The 18267-nt window shown below is 45.3% G+C and overlaps 1 protein-coding gene across 1 annotated transcript in view; it reads left to right on the forward strand.

The window, feature by feature from the left end:
• Positions 1-374: 374 nt before the first annotated feature.
• Positions 375-18267, forward strand: part of CLVS1 (clavesin 1) — a 226541-nt gene continuing 208648 nt past the window's right edge. Inside the window, exons 1-3 of the mRNA XM_032609816.1 lie at positions 375-450; positions 539-643; positions 5113-5206. The gene's annotated coding sequence lies outside the window, so the exon portion shown is untranslated. The remainder of the gene's footprint in view (positions 451-538; positions 644-5112; positions 5207-18267) is intronic.

Genomic DNA, 18267 nt, shown 5'->3' on the forward strand with positions numbered 1-18267 from the left:
TAAAGCTTGAGAAGATGCTTGAAGAGGAAGCAGAGAGCTAGGCAGAGGCCCGCTGACATACGTAGGGAGCCCCTTAAAGCATTCACTTGGCAGGAAGTGGCTGATCAGAGATAACTAAATTTCTAGCTAAAATTTCTGGTGTGCTCACCCCATGCCTAGCACTCTTTGAAGAGCTTTATGTTAATTGAGTCATTTAATGTAGATTTCCTTGGGTTGAGTGGAGGATGGACTTGGGGAGGAGAGAGCTGGCGGGGGAGGGGCAAGTTGGGGTGACTGACGGGGAATAGTGCCAGGAACGCAGCCTGAAGGGCGGGGACAGCAGCCGGCCAGGCGGGCGGGGCTGGGTCCCCTCAGGGAGTGCTCCTTGCGGGGGATGGTGGTTCCCAGCTGGCGTGAATGTGTGGTTTATCAAGGGACCCTGAATCTGGAAATCTTGTATATACGCCCCAGGTGTTTTTTCGCTCTTTCCTAGTAGCAACCCTCCCCCACGCCTCCAACTCACGTATCTTCGTTCCACAAGCAAATCTCTTTCATGCAGGAAAGTCCTCGGCGACAGTGGCTTTCTTCATCTGTGTACTGACAGCCTGGGAGCGGGTGGCAGCGGCCGCGCAGCGGAAAGAAAGAGCAGCTGAGCATCCATCCGGTGAGGTCCGATGCCCTCGAAGGCGGCGGATTTCTGCTGTGCCCCCTTGTATACAGCTACACGCCCCTTGGCGCCGTCTCCCTTCCCGCGTAGGTGACCCCTTTTCGTTCAGCCGCTCGGTGGCTGCGGGCCTCCGCCCAGCAGAGGGCAGCGTTGAGACACCAACGGAGCCGGCGCCCGGGGGCCACGCCGGAAAGCCGAGCGTCAGGACCCACGCTCGCTGCAGGCGCCAACCTTTCAAGCAGTTCCCCGGGAGCTCTTCCAGCCGTGTGGCGGGCCACGCAATTCCCCGGGAGCCCTTCCAGCCGTGTGGCGGTGGCCCGAAAAGGAGCAGGTGACAGGAATGAAATATTCAACAAATCTGTTCCGCAGAATGAAAATGAGTTGTCGTTTAGCATTTTATCATCTGGTGACACACTCTTCCCGCTTAAGGTTGGTACAGGAGCCGGTGAACGTCGGCCGCGTGCTCCCAGCCCCTCTCGCCAGCGCCAAGCACCCTCTCTGGGGGCGCCGCCAGCGGCGGACAAGGGGCAGCGGACCCGGGACCCGGGCGGGCGGGAAGGCAGGCGGCTGCATTAAGGAGCCTGAGGAGGCAGGCACATTTCCAGAGGCTGTGATCTAGAAGGCAGCGAAGCGTCACAGCCTGATGAAGGGAGAGAAGCAGAAAGTGAGGGGAGACAGGCAGCCTTGATCTCTCCATTGGCGACAGGTGTCTCCTCTCATACTGATTCTGTTGATTAGCAGGGAGAAACGTTTAGCAGTTTCTTTGTCCTTCACCATCTCCACTGACTTGCCGTTCTTCACCCCTGCTTGTCACTGTGCTACAGCAGATTCCTGGGCACACCTTCGAGGCTGAAAGTGACCCTGAATCCTCCCCTATTTGGCCAGAAGGGTGAGACTCATTCTGTGTCCATTTTCTGCCTTTTACTAATTTCATCAATTCACTTATTTGAGCTCATCTGAGCTCCCGTTTTCTCAGATGTAAAATGGGGTAATAATAAGAGTGGTTTCGTCATGTGTGCACATGTACATAAAGTACAACGAGGTGTCAAAAACACCTGCAGCATAGTAGGTCCTCCGAAATATCAGCCCTCCCCTTACTCCTCTGCTTCCTCTTTTCGGTCTCCTTCTTTTCTTCAAATAACCTCATCTAAACATGGAGACAAGTGGAACTTTACTCTATGACCTCAGTTGCATTTCAACTCACTTAAGAACAATCGCAGCTTTCAGAAAATAGCATATATATGATACATATTTCTAATATTTTATTTCTGTATTTATTTGTTGAATACTGGTGTATTAACCAGTATTTTGACTATATATATATATATATATCATCAACATGACTGTAGGGTCTTTATAAAGCCCCGAGTTAAAAGCATACTTTATATATTGTTTGGGGGACATACGTAATTAGGTAGGCGCAACCCATATTTGAGTTCCTTTCCTGGTGATGGGATTGATCATAAGATCAGCAGCCCTTGCAAAAAGGTGACTGAAGCAGGACTTCCTCCTTTTGAGAATGTCCCCTTCACAAGATGGAGGGTTTCTCAGTCAAGCTTAAAGGAGAAGGGGCGTTGCTTGCCGTGTGGAATCCCCCCCCACCCCCCCACCCGTCTGAGGCAGGAAGTGAATCACATGTTCCCGATACACACCCCAAGACAGACTTAGGGGAAAGAGCGAATCACAAGCGAGGGCTGGAAATAACCCGACTTCGGCTGGACTCCTCACTCAGTGAAAACAGACCTGCCGATAGATTTTCCACTTGTTTTGGCGACAGTTCTATTTCTAGGAAGTTAAAAGAAGCAACAATGGATATTGCTGCTGTGGAATTATTTCAGATCAAAGAGGGAATACTTTGTAATGATAAAAACCTTGGGTGTGAGAGAGAACGACGTCATCTGAAGCTTAAAGAAATGTCTTACCATAGTGCTTAGACCAGGCACATATGAATTTAGAAATTTAATTTTCAGAATATCCTAAAAAGATAGGTGTAAAACCTCATTTTTTTCTTTTTTAAAGATTTTTAAAATTGCAGTAACATCGGCTTATAACATGATGCAAGTTTGACGTGTACAACATTATATGTCTATTTCTGTATACCCACCAAAAATTTAGTTTCCATCCATCACCATACAGTTGACCTCCTTTACGCATTTCGCCCACCCCCCTGCCCCTTCCCCTCTGGCAACCACTACTCTGTTCTCTGTGTCTATGTGTTTGTTTTCGTTTGGTTTGGTTTGTTCACTTTGTTTTTAATATTCCGCATATGACTGACATTGTGCAGTATTTGTCTTTCATTTATTTCTTATATAGATTTCCTTTCTATCACTTTCCGCTTTACTCTTGGGGAACTTCTCTATATCCTCAGATAAAAGGTATGAACAACAAAAACGATACACGAAAAGCAATAAATGGAGAAGTGTTCAATTCCTATTTTCTACCTCAATTTTTTTTAGGGATGAGAATCTTACTGGAAATGGGGGAACTGATGACCATAAAAAGAACCCAACATTAGATCAATGATTGTAAAAGTGAGGCTGTTATGGGTTCTAAGTTTCGAAGTCTCTGGCCCCAAATGGATTGCGTCTTAGGACACTGAGAAAAAACCTTCATTTTCAACTGCAGCAGTGCTGTCAGCAACCTCTGGGGGATCCTGGAACATGATCCAGGGATTAAAGTTGGAATTTTCAAGGGGAAAATAAAAATATGTGTTCCATAAGCTGGTGAGCCCATATATAGAATAGGCAAGATTCTAGAACACGTATTTAGAACAGAGTTTCAAAAGGAGAGTTTTTGAGAATTCAAATTCAGGACTCAGCACCGGTTTAATGCCACAATGACCTTCTTTCTTTGTTCGCTGGGGCTTGAATGAATGTATAAGTGTATTTGGATTTCAGCAGGTGTCTTGCATCTTTCTCTTTTCTGTGGACTGGCTCATTATATGTTAGTTGGGTTGATAGCTGCTTGACTGTCCACAGTCCTTCCCTGTCCCCTCCTGGGAGATGTTTTTATCATGAGTTGGATCTGAATGTTGGTATCATGCTTATCAAATCTGAGAGTGAAATGTAGATTCAGTTAAAATCCTAATGACAATATCTGCACTAAAAAAAAAGAAAATATCGGGCTTCCCTGGTGGTGCAGTGGTTGAGAGTCCGCCTGCCGGTGCAGGGGACGCGGGTTCATGCCCCGGTCCGGGAAGATCCCACATGCCGCGGAGCGGCTGGGCCCGTGAGCCATGGCCGCTGAGCCTGCGCGTCCGGAGCCTGTGCTCCGCAACGGGAGAGACCACAACAGTGAGAGGCCTGCGTACCGAAAAAAAAAAAAAAAAAAAAAAAGAAAATATTAATCAGGTAGCAAAATGGCTTTAACAGAAAAAGGGTGAGACCCAGGTCCTCCTCTTGACCACCCCTCCCCACCCAAAATGACAAAGTGACAGGATACTAGTGATGACACTCGGCAACAGCGCATGTGCTAGACTTCCTGTACTTAGCTGGCTGAGAGCTTAATGGGAGGACTAATGAATACAGGTTGTCAAAGCCGATTGCGACTTTGGCACCCCAATGTCTGGAAGCACAGAAGTCTACTTAATGGTAGGATGGAGTCCAGAACAAGAGAGTGAGTGCATGGATCCACCCCTCCTGTCTGTGAGACCAAATTTAAAGTGGACGCTCCAGTTTTGAACACTCTAGTTTAAGAGCAACACTGATGGACAGATTCTATACGTTTGAAATGATAGAGGAATATCGATGTTTAACCAAGGGGAAAGAAGACAGCTGTGTCTGCATGCCTACATGTGCCTACACATGCGTGCGTGAGTGTCACGGTATCTGTCTTCAAATATGAGCAGAGGCCGAGGCAAGAGGGCTGGAAATATGCTGTGTGATTCCAGGAACATTCACGTTGCAGGTCATATGTCGCCTTAGCCCTTCATAACCCCTCATAGAAAGCCCCTCCTCCCGGGCCCACACTATCTCATCATCCTGTTTCATTTCCTCTATAAGGCTTAGCACGAGTTGAAATTTTTGTTCATTTGTTTTCTTTTTTCTTTTTTTCTCTTTATCCATCAAACTATAATCCCCGTGATGCAAGGGCCCTTCTCTCCTCTTCAATGCTGTGTCCTGCTGCTCAAGCCAATTTAAACAGCACAGAGTAGATTCTTAATCAATAATAGCTGGAAGATAGAAAGGAAGGAAGAAAACATGAATGGATTCCAATGGGCAAAAATAGACGTAGTGCATAGAGTTAGGAAGAGACTAATTCGAACTTAGTAAGACATGGGATGTTCCAACAATTGCTGGTGTCTGGTCTTGGAACCAGTGTTTTCTGGGGATGGTTCCCTGTGCCTTGATATATTCAAAGAAAACATTGCAGGCCAGGACTAGAGTGAGAAATGGATTCAATGACCTCTACAAGTGGGTGAGATTAAGCTAACAATATTTTTTATGTTTAAAATTTCTCCTCTTTAGGAATCCAGCGTTGTGTGGACTTACCAGCTTAAACCACGTGGATTTAGACCTCTGGCTGCTAAGGCGCACTCACGGCCGCAGGAGAGGAGAAGAGGTGAGTTGGTGGCCGCGTTCAGAATCTGTGACCGTCACGCTCCTGGAAATCCCACTTCCTGGGAACGCTGTGAACTTTCTGTTTCAGTTTTTTCAGTTGGGGAAGGTGAATAATATACTACCTTCCTTACAGACATGTTGTGACCTAATTAAATATTTCCAAAGTACTCCTGTGATGCCAAGAGGCATCTAGTAAAGGCCAAACAACCCTCTTGTTCTCTCTGCAGACACTTCCCTGTAACCGTCCTCACCACAGCACCTGGCGTGTGCGCACGCGTGTGTGTGTGTGTGTGTGTGTGTCCTGGGAGCAGACAAATGTAAGGCTGAAAGTGCTTTGTCAGTGTGATGGGAACCCTTGAAAGACTTGACTTAGCTGCCATGTTCCAGTTTCACTCTTCTTCATTTCTGGTCCAGCAAGACAAAGCTCTGAGCCACACAGAGGGTCAAGGTCATGGCGCTTAGTACTTCCTGCATTCGACCAGGTGCGCGAGTGGCCCTGGGTAGCTCTGCTGTTCCTTTCCACACTTTTCTAAGCTTGATCTCCTGAGGCCAGATGCTGGGGGAGCCTGCCTTGTCCCATTCTGGGACCCGAAGTTTCTATGGGTTACGTGGAAAGCCTGGTTTGGATTCTACCCCTGCCCCGAAGGGAGGGTCAGGTGGGGAGCCCGCCCCTGACTCCCATTACAGACCCCAGTCGGGCCGGGCTTTGTCTAATGCTCCAGGGGTAGGGCCCTGGGTCGCTGGGCCCAGGATCCTTGGCTGCAGCAGGCATGTGCCCTCCAGAATGTCATGACAACCCTTTCTTGCCCTGAGGTTCCACCAGAAGCCCCAGCCACTGTGACCTGCTTGTCCCCTCAGTTGTACAAAGATGTGACTCTCACAGGGCCAGTTGGGGCAAATCCCTGGAGTTGGTGTGTAGGCACTGTGGGTGATGCACCCTCTTTTTATGGAGGTCGGTACGCTGGGAGGATGAGATTCCGGGGCCTCAGAAAGCCATCTTTCCCACCCATCAGACAGCCCATCTGCAGCGGGAGAGGAGGCCGCTCCACAGAGGAAAGCAGAATGAGAAATGGAGCCAGAGAGAGCTGGGTGACGTTACAGGGCCCTGGATAAGCCAGGACATAAGTTCTCGGTGGTGGGAATCAATGCCCTTCCAGACCATGTTTGAAAAATTAGATTTCTGTCTCTTGCAATAAAAAAATCCTGACTAGTACACTGGCTACCAGGGTTAGAGGAACACAAACTCTTATACCTACGTGCATGTAACAGGAAGTCAATGTCGAGGTGAAGAGAAGTAAGAGCTGGGCTTCTGCGGTGTTAGTACAGCAGCTTGGGTGAATTAGGAAGGTAGGTTTTCAAGTCCGGTGCTGTTCAGAGGATTTTGGAATAAACCAGAAAATGGAAAGGGGCCAGAATGAGGAAACTAATATTTACTGAACATTTACTGGCTTTGGACCCTGGGCTGTGTTCTTTGCTATGTTATCTTGTTAATTCTCATGATAATCCTATGAAGTAGATATTCTCCCCATTTTACTGATGAGAAAACTGAAGTTTAGTGGAGTTAAGTTACTCTTTCAAGCACCCACAGCTACAAAGAGGCAGAGCTTTTACTGACGTCAAGATCAGTCTGATTTTGAAGTTGTTGCTCTTTCTAGAACCCCCGAGCGCTTCTTAAAGTGAGAGATTTTGGCCTTAAAGAGGGCTGTGGTTCCTGTGGAAAGATGGGAAAGTGTGAGGGGATGGTGGGGAGCAGGGCATGAGGGGGGCCTGTCTCGTGACCTCTCACAGGGCCAGGTGCATATCAAGTGGTTCACAAATATTTCCTGGAAGGAGTAGCTTCCAGTTCTTGCATTTTTCTCCCACAGGAAGGCTGATCCACTTGGGTGCAAGCCCCTTCCTTGCAGATTTTCAGATCTGAAATCCTTGAGGTCCTGGTTTATTAAAGTTGAAAGGATGAGACCAGGTGCTTGCAGAGGAGGCCGGGGGAGGGGAGGGGAGGGGAGTGTTCAGCTGCCCCTCCCTGTGCCTCATGGACCCGCGTGGGGTAGGGGCGAGATTTCACTGAATGTCTCCCCCACTGTCTTTCCTTTTCTATTTCTTCTTCTTCTTGGCTGCTGCGAGGCTCAGATTCTCTGTAAGTATCTGAAAAAGGTGACTATTAAAGTGAAGAATAACTAATGCTACCCACCAGAGTGTTTTCCTAGGGGTGGTGCAAGCGAATTTTCAAAAATTGGTAAACAGTTAGCAGAAGAGAGTCTGGAGACCCCTTCTCTCATGGGCCTTGGTTCTTGGTAAGGACGCAAAGAAGAATCTGAGGTCTTACCGGTTGCAAGAGAGTTTACTGAAGATAAGGAGAGAACAGAGAGAACACCTCAAAAGAGAGGTGGGCCAGGCCAAGGAAGGCAACGGCCCCCAAGGACTGGGGTGTAGAGCTTTTTAGGCAAGGTTTTTGCGTAATCCAGGAGGTCGTTGATTGATAGTCTTAATTGACAGCTGCAGGTTATATAACAAGAGGCTCGACTGTGCATGTTCTTCCCATAATGCAGTCTGTTATAATTAGATGTATGTATTCATAGAATATTTATGAACATTTCATGAGCCCAGAGGTTATCAAAGGACGTGATAGGTTGAGATGTGCGCATGTGCCAGAGTGAGGCCCGTCCCTCCAGTCAGCCGGCGGGGGTGGGGTGGTGGTGGTGGTTTCGGTGCCCTGACCATTTTGGAGGACTGATGGGGTCGTGTTTGGGGCGGGGTTGGCAAAATAGCTTGGCAGATTAGGTGGCTGTTGGACATTCCTCCGAGGGGACCACCTCTCGTTGCTCATGGCTAACTTGCTGCCTAACAAAACCAGCGCGGTTCTCGGACAACCCTGCGGAAGCGCTGAAATGGGTAGATTTGCCTTTTAGAAATGCCATTTCAAACACTCACTTACGGACTTTTTTTTTTTTTTGGTACGCGGGCCTCTCACTGTTGTGGCCCCTCCCGCCGCGGAGCACAGGCTCCGGACGCGCAGGCTCAGCGGCCATGGCTCACGGGCCTAGCCGCTCCACGGCATGTGGGATCCTCCCGGACCGGGGCACGAACCTGCGTCCCCTGCATCGGCAGGCGGACTCTCAACCACTGCGCCACCAGGGGAGCCCACTTATGGACTTTTGATGTCGAATCAAGGGGCTGCAGTTAAAATCTGAAATCGCAGTGTTTGCGGGAAAGCAGTCGCGTGGCTGGGCAAGTGGCTGCCTTTCCGAGGTCTGTTGGAAACGTATGCACGCAGAGCAGTCTCGCAGACGGTGGCTGCAGGTGGGATTTGCTCCAGGGGGAGCGGGTGTGGAGACAATCGGAAGCGCTGTTGTGGTTTGTTTTCTGTGGCTGGCAAGGTAGACATAAAAATAAAGTCCTCCAATAACGAGGATAAAGTAAACGGGAGAGGAGGTTTGTGCCTCCGGGGCGGGGGGGGGGGGGGAGCCTTGAGGGGGACGGTCGCTCCTGGAGGAGGGTGGCGGCCTCGGGGTTCAGGGAGGAGGAGGGTGCTGCCCACGGGACCCCTGCCTCGCGTCTGCATGCAGCTGTCCCTGCAACATCGTGGGTCCGGGCTTGTCCTGGGTTTCCGGGTGCCTCCAGGATACTGAGGGAAAGGATGAATGTCGGCCACCTGGCGGGCTCCTGAACCCGGTGTCCTGGGGGCATTTCCAGGTAAAGTTGCATCAATACGGTTAGATGGAGTTCAGATGTGCAAAAAACAAAAACAAAAACCTAGTCCTTTCAAGATGCTTTACAAGCCATTTTAAGCTAGATCCCTAGGCTTTTAAGAGTGACTATCTGCGCAGCTGGAAAAAAAAGTCTACAAATCAGAATTATTTTCTTCTCCACAAAGAAAGCAAAAAAGGAAACCCCAAACAGCACTTACAAGAGGCTCAGCACCATCCCTGCTTTTGTCATTATTCAGAATAATAACGTGGAACCTGAGATCTTCCCCCCCCCCCCCCCCCCCCCCCCCCCCCCCGGTGGAGCACGTTACTTTATTTTTTAGGTAAGCAGGAATTGATTTTTGTCTGTTCTGAATGAAGCTGAAATGAAAGAGGCTGTATTCAACAACACCATCAGATTCAACAGAGGAAATAGCGTTTATTTGCCAAACATTCCAACTGAAAAATCAGAAACAACCATGTCATCATTCTGGCCTGAAAAATTGTAGCTGCCAAAGCGTATGAGGGCACTGTATCACTTTAGGGGGCGGGGCGGGTAGTTTTAACACAGCTTGATCTGGCAAAAAATAAAACAAATGAACCCAGAGCAACACAGAGGAATGTAGCCTACATCGTGGTTAGAACAGGCATTGAAGCTTGACAGCCCTCTGTTCAAACTCAGGATCAATTAGCTCTGTGTCCACAAGCAAGTGGTTGGATCTCGCTGCGTCTCTGCTTCGTTATCTAGAAGATAATAATGATGAAACCTCCCTTGTACCGTGGTTGTGATCATTAAAGGAGATGCTGCCTCTGAAGAGCTTAGCACAGTTCATGGCACAGTCAGGGCCCAGCAAATTCCTTTCCTGCCCGTCTCCAAGCACTCAATATACCTACAAGGCCCCTACACTATGACTTTGACAACCATAGCTGGAAGGAAGGCTTTCCACCAAAACTTCAAAGAGACCTATCTGTCATGGATGTAAAAAAATTACTGTTCTTAAAATGTCAGCTTCCCTATGATAAGAATCACTTTAGAATTTATGAGGAGGAAATAGGAAAGTGAAAATTGGTCAAGCTACTTACTCCTTAATTCTGATTTAGAGCAGCCGTAAAACTCTAAATATATCTGCTCAGTGCCCTAGCACTGAGGAGGTTTCCATGCAGTTTTCTAGAAATGAGAGTAAATGACTGTGTTTTGGATCAAGAAACCCCACACAGCAGAGCTTCATGAAGAACCTGGGACCATTCCTCTTTCAGTGGGGATGGAAAACAAACTGACAGTCTGTCCTTTGCAAATGCCAACAGCTCTTTTGATTGATTTTCCCTCTCTCTCTCATCATCAGAGAGCTTGAGAAGCTAACGTGAGAATCAGGCCTCAGGTAGAAATGCCCCCTGGTTTGTGCCAATCGCCTCCCCAGCTTGAAGGCTCCTGGGCTTCGTTCACTGTTGGTTTCTTCTCTTCGAGGACAGGGCAGCTCCTGCTCCGGAGGGTTCACAGCAGACCTGGTATAGTCCTTGTACAGATGAGAATCAATTTCTCTGTGCCCTTCCCTTCCTCCTGGTAGGAAGGGGCTCTTTTTCACTTAAACATATTAAAGTAATGGTAAGTCCACATATAAGCATTCAAATGATTTTTAACCTGGGCACCAAAGCCATTTAATGGAGAAAAGAAAATCTATTCAACTGGCAGTGCTGGGATAGCTGTGCATCTGTTTGGAAAAATAAAGAACCTTGTTCCATCTCACACCGCACACAAAAATCAACTGAAGCTGGATCACAGGTCTACGTGAGAAAGCAAAAATGGTAAACCTACTAGAATAAGACACAGACATATCTTTACAACCTTGAGGTGGGTATATATTTTCTAGAGAGGACATAAAAAACACAGACCATAAAAGAATCAACATTAATAAATTAGACTATCAAAGTTAAAAATTCCTGTGGATTAAAAAACACCATCAAGAAAATTGATAGGCAATTCACAGACTGGGAAAAATAATTCACAACACATACATATAACAGATGACTTGTATCCAGTATATCAAGAACTCCTGCAACTCATTAATAAAAGAGACAACCAAATAAAAACTGGACAAAAGACTTAAGTATTTCACAAAAGATGATAATGAAATGGCAGTAAGCACATGAAAAAGCACACATGATCCTTCAGGAATGCAAATGAAAATCACGAGATACTGCTGCACACCTAGAATGGATAAAATGAGAGATAACATGCCGCAATCAGAGCTTTCATATATTGCTAGCAGGAGCCTAAAGTGGAACCTCCTGTTTGACAGTGTTTTAAAAGTTAAACTTACAACTACCCTATGACCTAAGTATTTATCCAAGAGAGATGAAAACAACATGTGCAAGCATGTTTATAGCAGCTTTCTGTATAAGAGCCCCAAACTAGAAGTATCCTGCATGCCCGTCAATAGAGTGGATAAGCACACTGTGGTACATCTAAGCAAAAAGTACATCAAAGCAAAAGGAACAAACTAATGGTATACGCAGCAAGATAGATGCACCTCAAAAACATTTTCCTAGTGAAAGAAGCCAGACCTCCTCACCAGCCAAAACCTAAACGTATGATTCTACTTATATAAAATTCTAAGTAAAGCAAACTGTGTTATGGTGATGGCAATCTGATCAGTGACTACTTCCAGGGAGCGAGAATTGAGTGGGGAAGGGCAGACAGACTTTTGGGGGCAACATCAATGTTCTGTGCTTTGATGCAGATTCGTTAAGACTGAGTGGACAGTACACTTAAGATCTGGGCATTTCACTGTGCATTAAACCGCAATTTAAAAACGGAAGTTATCAGGGGAAGGTGGTCCAAAGGTACAGACGTTCAGTTAGAAGATAAATAAGTACCAAGGGTATAAAGTACCACATGAGGACTGTAGTTAACTCTGCAGGGTGATATAGAGGAAGGTTATTAGAAGACTAGACCCTAAGAGTTCTCATTACAAAGAAAAAAATATATTTTTTCTTATTTTGGTTTTTCTTTTCATTGTATCTATATGAGATGATGGAGGCAAACTAAATTTATTGTGATAAACATTTCACAATATATGTAAATCAAACCGTTAGGCTGAATGCCTTAAACCTATCCAATGGTGTATGTCAACTATAGCTCGACAAAACTGGAAAAAAAGTTAAAGCCACAGCCAATTGGTCATGGGTTGCAAAAGAGCTTTGTTCGTCTGGCAAGTGCTTCTGCAGAAGACAGAGCAGTGCATAATGAGGGGCTGGATGGCCTGGGCTCTGAGCACAGAGCTCCCCTCACAGGTCTAACCTAAAGGGGCGGCAGCAAAATGAGTCTAGGTCAGAGGGTGGGCGAGGGTAGGAAAGAAAGGGGTCAAGAGAAAGACCTCATTGGCCTATCTGCCATGGCTTCTGAAAGGCTGGAAGATGAGGGTAGGAATCATAAAGAAATATGCTGCAGTAGCATCTGGACCCGATTGGCTACTAGTAAAATTGCTTCCTTTGTGCTATTAGCCTGTGCTTACAAAGGACTTCACTGGGCCGAGTCCTGGGCCTAGGAGATGCTCAGTAAATACTTCTCGCATGTGTGTTCTTCTGGAGGGGCCTTCTTCCCCACCTGAACCTGCCTTACATACCTTAGTACGTTAAACGCTTCTTCCTGGCTCACCCGCTGGTCCCGGGGCAGTCAGGAGAAAGGCTGGGGTGCAAATGCAGGCCCAAGGAGACAAGGCTGGGCGAGCTTGCGGAAATGGCTCATGCCTGTCTGAGTCTGCTCGGGCTGCCATGACAACACGCCATGGACACAGCACTCAAACAGCAGACATTCCTGTCTCACAGCTCTGGAGGCAGAAGTCCAAGATCAAGATACAGGCTGAATTGGTTTCTGGTGAGGTCTCTTGTTTCTGGCTTGTAGACAGAGAGAGAGAGAGAGAGAGAGCGCGCGCTCAAGCAAGCGAGTTCTGGTGTCTCTTCCTTTTCTTATGAGAACACTAATCTCACTAGATCAGAGCTGTACTCTTATGCCCTCACTTAACCTTCATTACTTCCAAAGGCTCTATCTTCAAATTACAGTCACATTAAGGGGATGAGGCTTCAAAGTATGAATTTTGGAGGGACACAATATTCAGTTCACAGCAAGTCCAGAGGAGTGACCTTTGCAAAGACTCCCGGGTATGGGGGAGATTTGCTCCTTCTCTGCTGGTGAATGGCTTTTAGACAATAGCCTCTTGTCTCCATTAACCAAATGGGATTTGAATCAGAGAAAAGCACTTTTATTTCCTCAGCCTCCTGAGCTATCTAGTCTTTCCACCGGGACAGCTCCTCTCCAGGCACCCAATCATTTATCAGAAATGAAAAAGCTTGCTGAGAATGCAAAACGCTGTAAGACAAGGCATGGATCTGAGTCCATAAGAGGAAGTCAAGGCTTCGTGCATTTAACTGATTGCCAGGAGGAGAAAGAATGGCTGGTGTGACAGTCCTCTGGGGCTTTGTCACGTGAGCAACAGAAAGAAAAGTGGGCTGTGTCCTGAACAGAGCCCAGAGGGGAGGAGTAAGCCGACATTGAACCATTGTCTACACTCGGAAAAGGAATTCAGAGCAATTGGGAGCAGCTTGATTTTCCTGAACATTCTCCAAGAATTCTTGGGAGGCCCTCAGAATTATTTATAGCTCCTTTCCGCCTAGACTTAGGTTTCTTGCTGACACCGTAAGTGACTGACACTTCCCCAGGCTGGACTTTTTATCTCACTGTTCACTGTCCGTGGAGCTGAGGCTGGTGTGTTTCCATTTCTTCTCTGGCCTGACTGGTTCTGGAAGGAACTGAAAGTCTCCTGCAGAAGCAGAGCACAGATTGGGCTTCAGAGGAGGCTGGGAAGGCCCTACTCGAACGATTCTTGGATTCAGAGTCGTTCAACCTTGAATTTTAAGAAATGCATATTGATGACAAGAATTAATTGCAGTGGATTTTAACCTTAAATTTTAAGAAACGCATATTGATGACAAGAATTAATTGCAGTGTCTCTAAAATCAGTATCAATAGTATGTCAAGAAGCCATTAAAAATATCTAAAATCAGGGCTTCCCTGGTGGCGCAGTGGTTGGGAGTCTGCCTGCCGATGTAGGGGACGCGGGTTCGTGCCCAGGTCCGGGAGGATCCCACATGCCGCGGAGCGGCTGGGCCCGTGAGCCATGGCCGCTGAGCCTGCGCGTCTGGAGCCTGTGCTCCGCAGCAGGAGAGGCCACAACAGTGAGAGGCACGCGTACCGCAAAAAAAAAAAAAAAGAAAAGAATCAGTTTTATATAACAAGACAAATGTGAAGTGCCACATGTCACTTTGTTTAGCTACTTTAGTCTATTAAAGCAGTTTCTACTGTATGTGGGAATCCAGCTTCATTAAGCTTCCATGAGGCCAAGTTATCCCACGAATAGATGACCTGATGGACTTAGTGTATTTTATTTGTTTTCTTCAAGAGTTCTTCGCCACTAAAAAATCCAAAACCAAACCAAACAAAAGCGAAATGGGAGTAGCTTATGGATGTCAACTTTGTAAACTGCAATTTAAGGATGTATCTGTTTCAGTCAGTAACTGCTAAGCCAGAGGAAATGGTTGAACTTTCCATAAAGAATAACTGCTTAGGAAAGAAATTTTGGAGGTAGATAGAATTGTTCATTTGGTTGAAAGAACTAGAAAATCTGCCAAGTTTCATGAATTCATACATCACGAGGAAATTACTTAAGCTTAATGAGGATAATGCTTTTTTAAAAAATTAAAACATTAAAAAAATTGTAGTTAGATATACATAACATAAAACTTGTTATTTTAACTATTTTTAAGCATTCGGTTCTGTGGCATTAAGTACATTCACATTTTTGTGCAACCATCACCACCATCCAAATTCAGAACTTTTTCATCATCCCCAACTGAAACTCTGTACTCATTAAGCCATAATTTTGCATTCTCCTCTCCCCCAGTCCCTGGTTACCATAATCTTTATTTAAAAAAAAAATTATTGGAGTATAGTTGATTTACAATGCTGTGCTAGTTTCTGCTGTACAGCAAAGTGAATCAGCCATACATATACATATATCCACTCTTTTTAAGATTCTGTTCCCATGTAGGTCATTGCAGAGTACTGAGTGGAGTTCCCTGTGCTATACAGCAGGTTCTTATTAGTTACCTATTTTATATATAGTAGTGCGTATATGTTAATCCCAATCTCCCAATTTATCCTTGCCCCCTTTCCTCCTTGGTAAATGTAAGTTTGTTTCCTACATCTCTGACTCTATTTCTGTTTTGTAAATGGTTCATTAGTACCATGTTTTAAGGTTCCACGTATAAGTGATATCATATGATATTTGTCTTTCTCTGTCTGACTTACTTCACCCAGTATGACAATCTCCAGGTCTATCCATGTTGCTGCACATGGCGTTAATTCATTCTTTTTTATGGTTGAGTAGTATTCCCTTGTATATACCTTCTGTATATATTCTGTATACCTTCTCTATACATTTTGTATACTTTCTGTATACATTCTGTATACCGTCTGTATATATTCTGTACACCTTCTGTATACATTCTGTATACCTTCTGTATACATTTAGTATATATTCTGTATACCTTCTGTATATATTCTGTATACATTCTGTATATATTCTGTATACATTCTGTATATATTCTGTATATCTGTATACTTTCTGTATACATTCTGTATATATTCTGTATATATTCTGTATATCTTCTGTATATATTCTGTATACCTTCTGTATACCTTCTGTATATATTCTGTATACCTTCTGTATATCTTCTGTATATATTCTGTATACCTTCTGTATATATTCTGTATACCTTCTGTATACATTCTGTATACCTTCTGTATATATTCAATATACATTCCATATACCTTCTGTATACATTCTGTATACTTTCTGTATATATTCTGTATACCTTCTGTATACATTCTGTATACCTTCTCTATATAGTCTGTATATATTCTGTATACCTTCTCTATATAGTCCGTATACATTCTGTATATATTCTGTATACCTACTGTATATATTCTGTGTACCTTCTGTATACTTTATATATTCTGTATACATTCTGTATACCTTCTGTATATATTCTGTGTATGTTCTGCCTCTGTCTCTATGAATTCGATTACTCTAACTACCTCATAGTTTTAAAATTGAGGTATAGTTGATTTACAGTGTGTGTCTGTTTCAGGTGTACAGAAGACTGATTGGGTTATATATATCCCTCATATATTATTTGTTGAGCAACTTCTGGGAGCTGTGAGACCCATGCTGTCTCATGCTCCATCCCCAAAGCAGCTGACATCTCAGGTGGAAGAGTCCTGCTTTGCTCTCCTGATAAACTGTCGGGAGGTGGTGTGATTCAGAGCTGGCCTCCTTAAGTTGCACGCACATCACTTGCCAGGAGATAGCATTAAAATACAGATCACGGGGCTCCCAGGGCTCTGGTACCAGGCTCTAAAAGACTCTCAGGGATTCTGATATACACTCAGGTCTGCAAGCTACTGAAAAAGACAGAGAGACCTGAGCTCACAGTCTGGCTCTGTCACTGGCCAGTTGTACGACCTCCAGTGATTGACCTGCCGACTCAGCCTCAGTTTCTCTACTGTATATTGGGTTTTGGTGAGGAGGCAGTGATTGTGAAGTACTTGGCTCATAATTCGACCCCATTTTTATCCACATAGAATGTGTGAGGGAAAAGGTTAGTTATGTTTATCAATCATGATTCTCAGCTCTAACTGTTCACAGGGAGGGCGGGTGGAGACAAATCACTCAGCCCCTTGGCTTTCCAGGCAGCCTGTCTACCTGGTCTTGCAGTTCCAGCTTTCTGCCACTGGAGGGCCTTGGAAAGATGGTGACATTGCTCAGGGAGTTAGGCGAGCACACGCTGGCGGTGGGAGGGGACACACCCTGGTTATCGCAGGTGGATGGAAGCCGGGGGAGAGCGGTGGGCTCAGGTCTACAGGAAACTCAGATTCGTCCCTGTAACCTTTCATCTGGGTTCTCGGTCCTTCAACAAAACTATAAATGAGAGCTCAGAAATTAGCAATGCTTTCAGATAGTTTATTGCATACAGATAGATCAAGTGACTTTGTGATCCATTACCAGTACATTTGCTAAGGAGGGATATTTATTGGCTTCACAAAATGATGGATTTTTTCCAGACACACAGGCTGATTTAGTTTCAACTGTGCGGCAGAATTCTGTAAAGAGCCTATCTTTTATATACTTTGGAGCAAGGCATCCAGGTCATTAATTCTGAAGAAAGGGTTCTGACAAAATATGAGATACATCAGAACAGTATTACATCTTACTCTTTCCTGGCAAGAGCTGCAATCGTTTCAGAAATCAGCCCACATTTTTCACATCAATGACTAAGGGTATTTTTGTAGTGTTTGAACAGGAAAATCAACAAAATATAAAAGTTATCGGAACATATCTACCAGATATGAAAAATAATTTAGCAAATTGACTGCTCACCCTTTTCTAAAGGGATTGGAGAAATTTTCTCACAAATCCTCTTTGATTTCTAAGAGACAGCTGTGGGCAGGTGTATGGTCCCATTAAAAATAGGGTGGACGAGGCTGAGTGATTCTTGTAAGATTATCCAGCTGGTAGGGTGGTGCAAGACCCTATATCAATCAGCCATAAAAAGATGCAATTGAATTGTTTGTAGGAGGTGGATGGACCTAGAGTCTGTCATACACAGTGAAGTCAGTCAGAAAGAGGAAAACAAATACCGTATGCTAACACATATATATGGAATCTAAAAAAAAATAAATGGTACTGATGAACCTAGGGGCAGGACAGGAATAAAGACGCAGACGTAGAGAATGGACTTGAGGACACGGGGAGGGGGAAGGGTAAGCTGGGACGAAGTGAGAGAGTGGCATGGACATATATACACTACCAAATGTAAAATAGATAGCTAGTGGGAAGCAGCTGCATAGCACAGGGAGATCAGCTCGGTGCTTTGTGACCACCTAGAGGGGTGGGCTAGGGAGGTGGCAGGGCGACGCAAGAGGGAGGAGATATGGGGATGTATGTATATATATAGCTGATTCACTTTGTTATAAAGCAGAATCTAACACACCATAGCAAAGCAGTTATACTCCAATAAAGATGTTTTTAAAAAAAGACCCTATGTCAATTCTACTAAATGTGGGGCTATCTTAATAAACTTCTCTGTCACTAAGGTAACAGCATCCATTTCTCCAGGCACTGACCATAATTTCAACCTGGTAACTCTAAGGGAGACACACAATGAATAGAATGAATGACAGTTGTGTGGACCAGGCTCGAGGGGCCCCTCAGTATCCAGGGCTGGCCTCGGAGCCCAGCAGCCAGCTGTGAGGCTAAGCTTG

Source organism: Phocoena sinus, chromosome 17 (assembly GCF_008692025.1).
Source record: "Phocoena sinus isolate mPhoSin1 chromosome 17, mPhoSin1.pri, whole genome shotgun sequence".
In the NCBI taxonomy this organism is placed as follows: domain Eukaryota; kingdom Metazoa; phylum Chordata; class Mammalia; order Artiodactyla; family Phocoenidae; genus Phocoena; species Phocoena sinus.